Genomic DNA, 11,936 nt, shown 5'->3' with positions numbered 1-11,936 from the left:
TCGTCGACCGAAAGTTTAATTTATTGGATTCGTAGACGCTCGGTTATACCAAACAGCGGTTTGATTAGCGCATTATTGAAAAATGTATGTTTTTTTGTTAAAAAGTAGGCAGGTTAAAAATTTTGTTTCAAATATTTGACATATTTATGTGTTAATTTAACATATTGTATTGATTGAACACAAATGTTAAGTTATTAAAAGAACTGAAAAAATGTAAAAATAATACAATGTGCACCTATTTTTAATATTATATGATAGATATGTTTCAAATAATTAGTGACAGGATTTAAAATTCATAGAAATAAAGATTAAAAACTATACATTATTGTCACTGATTATCTTCTCGATCATTGAGACTCGATGTGATTTTAATGTATTTGGACTTATCAGTTTAGGTCTCGATTGAAATTATTATAGAAATGATAATTATTACCAATAATAATTTGACATTTTGATAAGTCAGAATAATAAAAAAATAGCGTTCATTGTATATTACTATTATGAAAACAACATTTTTAATCAAGATTTGAATCTTAACATGATATAATTTTGATATAATTCATACATTTCTATTTATTGTTATTATTTTCATATAGAGTCCGCGAACTATTGGTAAAAATTTTTATAAGAGGAAACAGATTTTTTCATAGTATTTTAAGAAGAAAATTTTAATTTGAAAATTTTGAAGATATATTTACTTTTACAAGAAAAAATATATGTGTAAAATGAAAAGCAATTAAAGATTGTGTACTGGAACCACGATATTTTTACATTACAATGCTTCTTTTAAAAGATTTTACACTGTTATTATAATATTATATTTCTATCAGTATTTTTAAAAGCAATAATAATAAAAACAACAAAATCTTTTGTATGAATTTTATCTAAATTACAATGTTAAGATCGTAATCTTGATTAAAAATGTTATATTTTCGATGGCAATACGCTATTAATGCTATTTTTTTATTATTCTGGTCTATCAAAATTTTTAAACATTTCTAAAATGTTGAAACAACATTTTTATATTGTTATTTTTAATATAAGCAACATGTTATATTAATTTTATTTTCTTATTAAATTACAAAATTTTCACGAAAAAAAATGTAAAATTTTACATATTTTAATAATAAATTTAAATTATTACATCTATAAAATGTAAAACAAAGAATAATGCTTTTTTAGTTAATTTTATCATTAAATAAATGTTGAATTTACATTAAAATTTATTTCAAATTATTATGAAGTTTGAATTTATTTTGTGTTAAAATATGAACATAGCATTAGTGTCATTTAATATCATTTAACATATCCATATTATATTAAATTAACATAAAAACTTGTGTGAATTGTTTGAAAAATTTTCCGTGAACTTGCAATGTATGTTAAATTTAACTTATGCGATATATGTTAAATTTAACAAATTTTCTTAAGAGTGCAGATATTTTCGCGGACCGTAATAGACATATACTGGACATATACTGGAAAAAGATTAAAAGAACGCCTGAAGATACATCCCTGATGCCTAACTGTTGTTCGTCGGGCAGCCGTCTTTTGGCGGTTTGGGCCGATAATAATGATGGAACGAATCGTTACAAATAAATATAATTTTATAAAATTAATAATAAAAATTATTAATAAATTAATATTCTTATATAAACATGAAGAGCATGTCTAATTTGTAATCACGAAGCGGAAAGACGTAGAAAGAGATTAAAATAATAGATATTTTTTGTTACATTTTTTTGGATTATTTCTTTTAGAAAAAATTTTTACGCTCTTTGTAAATTTTCTAAAATTATAACATGTAAAAAATTTAGTTGTACAAAAATTCTTAATATTCCTTAGCAATATACTAAATGTAGTGAGTATACATAATATGTATAACATCAATAAAAAATATGTATTGCTTCTTAATGATTGTATCCTAATCTAATGTATGTTGCATACCTTAGGATGCGAAAAGGCACAAAACATGCAACATACGTAAATTATTGAAATTTAAAGAAGAAAAGAAATGGATTTAAAATAAATGAATGCATATAACATAAATAATATAATAATAAAATAAATAATGTAATGATAAATATACAACACGCAAAATATTATTTTTCATTAATATCATTATAAAAAATATTATAAAAAGTATTATACATTATAATGAAAATAATATAAAATGTCATAAATGTGCAGATAAATATATAATTGATCGTCGTTATTATGCAAAAATAGGAAAAGAGAAAGTGATAATGCACGTGTATTTAATTTAACTAAAAATTATGATTATCATATAAAAATTAACAAACACTGATTGGTGACACTAAATAAATTTCTTCTACATCAATATTTACAATAGCAGAAATCAAACTCGTACATTTTGCGACCTTTCCCCGTTATCAGCTTCTACGAACTGCTGTAGGAAATTCTTCTCGTGTTTAACAGAAATAATTTGTGATACGCAGTGAACACCATGGAATCCAGGGAAATAAAACAGTTCTGGATGTGGCATTATAATTCGTTCATAAATAATGATTTCGTGAAATGTGATTTGTGTAATACAATTTTTCGAACTGAAAAAGAAACGAATCATTTAATATCTCATATAATGAAGACACATGAGGAATTTTATAATTTTATATTGAAGCCTACACGTAAAATAAATATCAATTGGGAGCAATTTTATGCAATGAAAAATGGTCAGGCGATATGTCAAATTTGTAACAGACATTTTCTTCGTTATAGAATAAATATGAATTTAGATTTAGAAATACATCTAAGCTACAAACATGGAATTACGATGAGTAAAATGTATGCTCATTATGACTGGTTGTGCTTATATTTTAAAATGGAGCTTGATGAAAGACGTATGTATTATATTGAGGCGCACTGCAATATTTGTAGCAACGTATTTGAAGTAAGCAATTCTTACACTTTAATGAAACATTTGTGTGACGAGCATCAGATAAACCCGCATGCAATTCTTGCACCACATAATTAAGAACACATTAGGTAAATTTTTGTAAATATATAATTTACTTTTTTGTAAATTTAAAATTTAGTTAGTATAACTAATATTATATATATCGGACAATTTAAATGTATCTATTTGTAATTCGAATATAAACAGTAACTTGTGAAAAATAGAAGTATAAAAATTAACATTTAAATAAACAATTAAATATTCAGATTCTGTTAATATTAAAAATAAGTTTTCAAATTTTTTCGAATTATAAGATTTTAATAGTAACACATTTAATCTATCAATAATGTGCGTTGAAAAAAGAATTTATTGTTGCGTTAAAAATTAAATACTAAATAAATAAATAAATATATATATATATATATATATATATATATATATAACTTCTAAATAATTTAATATTGGTTATAATATTTTTTTTATTTTAATAATTCCGTTTTATCTAAATTGTAGGTTATGAACGTATTTAAGTTGAACACAATAATTCGACAAATTCAAGTAGACACGTAACAGTGGGACAGATCAGGAAACAATGCTATACCAAGCAGCTAATTTCAGCAATATCAACAACATTGATTCTAATAACGGCTTCAATTATTTCAAACAAATAAAGAAGTTAAAGCTCTTAATAAATATTTATTCGCCGATAATGAAATAATAATATTAAATAAACATCATAATAATATATCTATTACGTTATATTAGAAACATTCGAGATATTCAATTTTATTCAACTATTTAATATACTATATTTCAATAAAATAATTTAAATTTGCTGTTTATTTATAATTCAACTATAATTACTTGTTTGTAATAATGTATACATATACAATAGATAATCGGATAAAAATCATTGGATCTAGGAAATATTTGTACTAGTACAATATTAAATTTTCTAAATTCAGAATAAATTTATTTATTATAGTTTTGATATCTTTAATAATTGTGTAATCACATAATTGGACGAATTTTATAATATTGATTATTCCATTTCTATATTACTTCCAATTTTTTGTATAAATGCCATTATCTGCGAGAGGAAATTCAACAATAATCGTGCAAATTTTAAAATACATGTTGAAAATAATAATACATAAAAAGACACTAGTTGCGGTAAACATCTGTTACAATTTTAACGCGATTACAATTTTAATGATACCGAAATATAGGAAAATGAATTTGACAAGTAATAACCCATATAGCATCTATATTAAAAAGACATTCACAAGACATCTTAAAGATATCCAATCGCCCAAAGATGTCTTCTGGATTCCCTTTGAACGTCTTTTAGATATGCATGCTATGTGACAAGTAGCTTTGTTTTCGAAGCGTAAATAACATATATCATTATTTGACAAATTTAATTATTAACTTTCTGACAAGTTTATAATCTAATCTGACAAGTTTATAATCTAATTAATTTGTTTTTTATCTCTTCTAAGCATCATCAAACATTTATAAATTTTTGTCATTTAGATTCATATTCTCTTTTACATAAATTAACTTTTATATAAAATATATTTCTTATAATTACATTTAATAATAAATAAATATGTATTTTATTATTGTTGTTATTGTTTATAATAATATTATTTATTATTATTATTATTATATATAATTATTATTATATGTATTATATGACATTATATATTATTTATTTATTATTATTATTATATATAATTATTATTATATGTATTATATGACATTATATATATATATATATATATATATATATACTTATATATATATTACAGAGAAACGTATTAATAAATATATGTAAATTTATGTTTCTATTTTTTCAAAGTATTATGTTTTATCACGATGCGATTACGATTGTTTGTAATGACAATAAAAAGTGATATATTCTTATTAATGCAAAATGATTTTTCTAAATAAATAAATATAATGTAGTCTTTATACAAACCTGTTATTACTTAATAAAAAAATTTAACATAATGTTCAATATATTCATTTCACAATTGTTAACTTTTTGCCAACTATTGATTAGAATCAATTGTTTAAAATTAAAAGTTTAATTTTTTTGTATTATTATTTATCTGTCATTTCATGTAAATCTATCATTATATGATTCTATAGAAATAATGTATGAAAAATACATACTCTATTAATAATGTGATGTATACAATAAATATATATAAATTCAAATATTAAATTTTTTTCTTTCCACTTAAATTTCTCTCTTTTTCTTTCATTCTCTTTACACAATATATCTGATGCAGATGTATTTAAATGAATTGAAAAAATATCTTTTAAAATTCATTTTATTAAAGAAATATTATTTAGAATGTTGCTTTCATCATGTTGCAACACATTCAACTTTGTAAATTAAATTATAACGCACTTTTTACATATTTATTGTTCACATATTTACATACTCTTAGTATATTTGGTGTCTTTAATTTTTCGAACATTGCAACAGTTTTGTTTCTTCGATGCTTCTCCTAGTATAGAAAATTTCTAACTGTATAGATAAAATATGTACCAGAGGTAGAAATAAAACAATATTTTCAATTAAATTGCACTGATAGTGTATCTGATCTATCTAGAGCTCGATAAAAAAAGCAATATTACTTAATATAATATTTATTTCATGAGTTTATTGACATCTCATGTGTAAAATCTCTTGTAAGATATCGAAATAATGCTTATAAAAAAAGAGACAAATGTACAATGATAAATTATTTTTCATAATAATAAAACTAAATTTTAATGACATACATAAAATAAATTTGAAGGCGATGACACACATATTTTACAATTAGTTAAAATTTTGTTAAATGATTATTTAATCATTTCCTCGAAACATTTCTTTTAGATAGCTTATTGTACTTCACCATGAACTTTTTCAAGCGTTATTTATGAAACGATTGACAGGTGAATGATCACTCGGAAGCAATATTACATAAAATATTTCCTTTCTTTATCTACGAAGAATTTACTCATTGTCAATACATTCTTGTCATATCTTATCTAATTCTTCATATATTTCCTCGTGTATTCCTTGACTCTTTCTCTCTTCCTCTCTCTCTCTTTCTTTTTCTCCTTTCTCTGATAATTTCGTTTATGCCTTTTTTTTACATGATATGTCCGATTTAGCCGTATTCAAATGAATTTGATTATTACTCCGTTCGTTTGTTTTGTCGTCGACCGAAAGTTCGGTTTGGATTCGTAGACGCTCGACTATGCCAAAGAGCGGTTTGATTAGCGCATTATTAGAAAATGTACTAATTTTTTTTGTTAAAAAGTAAGCCGGTTAAAATTTTTGTATTAAATATGTGACATATTTATGTGTTAGTTTAATATATTGTATTAATTGAACTCAAATGTTAAATTATTAAAGGAACTGAAAAAATGTAAAAATAATACAATGTGCACGTATTTTTAACATTACACGATAGATATGTTCCAAATAATTAATGACAAAATTCAAAATTCACTGAAATAAACATTAAAAAAAACTAACACAATATTGTCATTGGTTATCATCTCGAGCCATGAGACTCGATGTGATTTTGATGTATTTAGACTTGTCAATTTAGGTCTCGATTGAAATTATTATAGAAATGATAACTATTACAATAATAATTTAATATTTTGATAAGCCAGAATAATAAAAAAATAGCGTTTATTGTGTATTATTATCATAAATACAACATTTTTAATCAAGATCTGAATCTTAACATGGTATTATTTTGATATAATTCATACATTTCTATTTATTGTTATTATTTCCATATAGAGTTCGGGAACTATTGGTAATAATTTTTATAAGAGGAAATAAATAGATTTTTTCGTAGTATTTTAGGAAGAAAATTTTAATTTGAAAATTTTGAAGATATATTTACTTTTAAAAAAAAAAATATATGTGTAAAATGAAAAGCAATTAAAGATTGTGTACTGGAACCACGATATTTTTACATTACAATGCTTCTTTTAAAAGATTTCACACAATCTGTCATTATAATACTATGTTTCTATCAGTACTTCTGAAAGCAATAATAATATAAACAACGAAATCTTTTGTATGAATTTTATCTAAATTGCAATTTTAAGATCGTAATCTTGATTAAAAATGTTATATTTTCGATGGCAATACGCTATCAATGCTATTTCTTTATTATTCTGGTCTATCAAAATTTTTAAACATTTCTAAAATGTTGAAATAACATTTTTATATTGTTATTTTTAATATAAGCAACATGTTATATTAATTTTATTTTCTTATTAAATTACAAAATTTTCACGAAAAAATAATGTAAAATTTTACATATTTTAATAATAAATTTAAATTATTACATCTATAAAATGTAAAACAAAGAATAATGCTTTTCTATAGTTAATTTTATCATTAAATAAATGTTGAATTTATATTAAAATTTATTTCAAATTATTATGAAGTTTGAATTTATTTTGTGTTAAAATATGAACATAGCATTAGTGTCATTTAATATCATTTAACATATCCATATTATATTAAATTAACATAAAAACTTGTGTGAATTGTTTGAAAAATTTTCCGTGAACTTGCAATGTATGTTAAATTTAACTTATGCGATATATGTTAATTTAACAAATTTTCCAAGAGTGCAGGTATTTTCGCGGACCATAATGGCGGATATATATATACTGGAGTAAGATTAAAAGAGCGCCTGAAGATGCGCCCCTGGTGCCTAGCTGGTGTTCGTTGGGCAGCAGTCTTTTGGCGGTTGGAACCGATAATAAAGAAGGAATGAATCGTATACATATAAGTATAATTTTATGAAATTAATAATAAAAAATTATTAATAAAAAATTATTAATAAAAAATTATTAATAAATTAGTATTCTTATATAAACATGAAGAGAATAATCTAATTTATAAGACGCGGAAAGACGCGGGAAGAGATTAAAATAGTAGATTATGATTAGATTAGGATTAAAATAATAGATAGATTAGATATTTTTTGTTAAATTTTTTCGATTATTTTTTTCAAAAAAATTTTTACGCTCTTTGTAAATTTTCTAAAATTATAACATGTAAAAAATTTAGTTGTACAAAAATTCTTAATATTCCTTAGCAGTATACTAAATGTAGTGAGTATATATAATATGTACATCAATAAAAAATATGTATTGCTTCTTAATGATTGTATCCTAATCTTGAATATGTTGCATACCTTAGGATGCGAAAAGGCACAAAACATGCAACATACGTAAATTATTGAAATTTAAAGAAGAAAAGAAATGGATTTAAAATAAATGAATGCATATAACATAAATAATATAATAATAAAATAAATAATGGAATGATAAATATACAACATGCAAAATATTATTTTTCATTAATATCATTATAAAAAATATTATAAAAAGTATTATACATTATAATGAAAATAATATAAAATGTCATAAATGTGCAGATAAATATATAATTGATCGCCGTTATTATGCAAAAATAGGAAAAGAGAAAGCGATAATGCACATGTATTTAATTTAACTAAAAATTACGATTATTTAAAAATTAACAAACACTGATTGGTGACACTAAATAGATTTCTTCTACATCAATATTTACAATAGCAGAAATCAAACACGTACATTTTGCGACCTTTCTCCATTATCAGCTTCTACGAACTGCTGTAGGAAATTCTTCTCGTGTTTAACAGAAATAATTTGTGATACGCAGTGAACACCATGGAATCCAGGGAAATAGGACAGTTCTGGATGTGGCATTATAATTCGTTCATAAATAATGATTTCGTGAAATGTGATTTGTGTAATACAATTTTTCGAACTGAAAAAGAAACGAATCATTTAACATCTCATATAATGAAGACACATGAGGAATTTTATAATTTTATATTGAAGCCTACACGTAAAATAAATATCAATTGGGGAGCAATTTTATACAATGAAAAATGGTCAGGCGATATGTCATTTTTGTAACAGACATTTTCTTCGTTATAGAATAAATATAAATTTAGATTTAGAAATACATCTAAGCTGCAAACATGGAATTACGATGAGTAAAATGTATGCTCATTATGACTGGTTGTGCTTATATTTTAAAATGGAGCTTGATGAAAGACATATGTATTATATTGAGGCGCACTGCAATATTTGTAGCAACGTATTTGAAGTAAGCAATTCTTACTCTTTAATGAAACATTTGTGTGACGAGCATCAGATAAACCCGCATGCAATTCTTGTACCACATAATTAAGAACACATTAGGTAAATTTTTGTAAATATATAATTTACTTTTTTGTAAATTTAAAAATTTAGTTAGTATAACTAATATTATATATTTCGGACAATTTAAATGTATCTATTTGTAATTCGAATATAAACAGTAACTTGTGAAAAATAGAAGTATAAAAATTAACATTTAAATAAACAATTAAATATTCAGATTCTGTTAATATTAAAAATAAGTTTTCGAATTTTTTCGAATTATAAGATTTTAATAGTAACACATTTAATGTATCAATAATGTGCGTTGAAAAAAGAATTCATTGTTGTGTCAAAAATTAAATACTAAATAAATTAATATATATATAACTTCTAAATAATTTAATATTGTTTATAATATTTTTTTATTTTAATAATTCCGTTTTCTAAATTGTAGGGTATGAACGTATTTAAGTTGAACACATAATAATTCGACAAATTCAAGTAAACACGTAATAACAGTGGGACAGATCAGAAAACAATGCTATACCAAGTAGCTAATTTCAGCATATCAACAACATTGATTCTAATAACGGCTTCAATTATTTCAAACAAATAAAGAAGTTAAAGCTTTTTAATAAATATTTATTCGCCGATAATGAAATAATAATATTAAATAACATCATAATAATATATTTATTACGTTATATTAGAAACATTCGAGATATTCAATTTTATTTAACTATTTAATATACTATATTTCAATAAAAATAATTCAAATTTTACTGTTTATTTATAATTCAACTATAATTATTGTTTGTAATAATGTATACATATACATATTATCGGATAAAAATCATTGGATCTAGGAAATATTTGTACTAGTACAATATTAAATTTTCTAAATTCAAAATAAATTTATTTATTATAGTTTTGATATCTTTAATAATTGTGTAATCACATAATTGGACGAATTTTATAATATTGATTATTCCATTTCTATATTACTTCCCAATTTTTGTATAAATGCCATTATCTGCGAGAGGAAATTCAACAATAATCGTGCAAATTTTTAAAATACATGTTGAAGACAATAATACATAAAAAGACACTAGTTGCGGTAAATATCTGTTACAATTTTAACACGATTACAATTTTTAATGATACCGAATAAATAGGAAAATGAATTTGACGAGTAATAACCCATATAGCATCTATATCAAAAAGACATTCACAAGACATCTAAGATATCCATTCCAAAGATGATGATGAACTCCTGGATTCCCTTTGAACGTCTTTTGGATATGCATGCTATGTGAAAAGTAGCTTTGTTTTCGAAACGTAAATAACATATATCATTATTTGACAAATTTAATTATTAACTTTCTGACAAGTTTATAATCTAATTAATTTGTTTTTTAATCTCTTCTAAGCATCATCAAACATTTATAAATTTTTGTCATTTAGATTCATATTCTTTTTTATATAAATTAACTATAAAATATATTTCTTATAATTACATATAATAATAAATAAATATGCATTTTATTATTGTTGTTATTGTTTGTAAAATATTATTATTATATTATTATTATTATATATATATATATTATATATTATATTATATATATAATATATATATATATATATTATTATATATATATATATATATATATATATATTATATATATATTTAATATACATATATATATATATATATATATATATATATATATACATACATATATATATATATATATATATATATATATATATATTATAGAGAAATGTATTAATAAATATATGTAAATTTATATGTTTCTATCTTTTCAAAGTATTATGTTTTATTACGATGCGATTACGATTGTTTGTAATGACAATAAAAAGTGATATATTCTTATTAATGGAAAATGATTTTTCTAAATAAATAAATATAATGTAGACTTTACACAACCTATAATTATTTAATAAAAAATTTAACATAATGTTCAATTTATTCATTTCACAATTGTTAACTCTTTGCCAATTACTGATTAGAATCAGGTGTTTACAATTAAAAATTTAAATTTTTTTTACATTATTATTATCTGTCATTATATGTACGTGAATCTATCATTATATGAATTCTATAGAAATAATGTATGAAAAATATTTATTCGAGTAATAATGATGTATCTAATAAATATAAAATTTAAATATTAAATTTTTTTTTTTTTTTCTTTACACTTAACTTTCTGTCTTTTTTTCATCTGTGTAAAATCTCTTGTGAGACATCGAATAATAGCAATAGAAAAGAAGACAGTAGAAAAATATACAATGATAAATTATTTTTGATATTTAATAATATAACTATTTTTTTATATTTAATAATATAACTAAATTTTAATGATAATGAACGTACATAAAATAAATTTTGAATGGCGATTGGAACTCACTATAATTTACAATTAATTGCAATCTTTGTTGAATCAATATTTTATAATCATTTTCGTTCTTAGAACACTTGTCTTGTCTCTATTCTCAGTAGCTTTTTGCATCTATCACGTCATTTGATATTCGTATTCACTGATTGGTTATTTAACAGAACGCATTGTTTAACGACGTGAATCTGACTGGTCAGGAGGTGTCATTGTCTGTGATAACTTAGGTATTCATTCTTCTCGAGATGTAAAATATAATATGATAATGTTTCTTCCGTCTGCTTATAGATCTATCGAATTATCACAATTAATCTTCTAACTACTCTTGTCAGATTCTCATCTACTCATGGATTCCTTTAATTAAATTT

This window comes from Camponotus floridanus, unplaced genomic scaffold (assembly GCF_003227725.1).
Source record: "Camponotus floridanus strain SB8 unplaced genomic scaffold, Cflo_v7.5 scaffold38, whole genome shotgun sequence".
Taxonomy (NCBI): Eukaryota; Metazoa; Arthropoda; class Insecta; order Hymenoptera; family Formicidae; genus Camponotus; species Camponotus floridanus.
Note: the sequence above shows the minus strand (reverse complement) of the source record.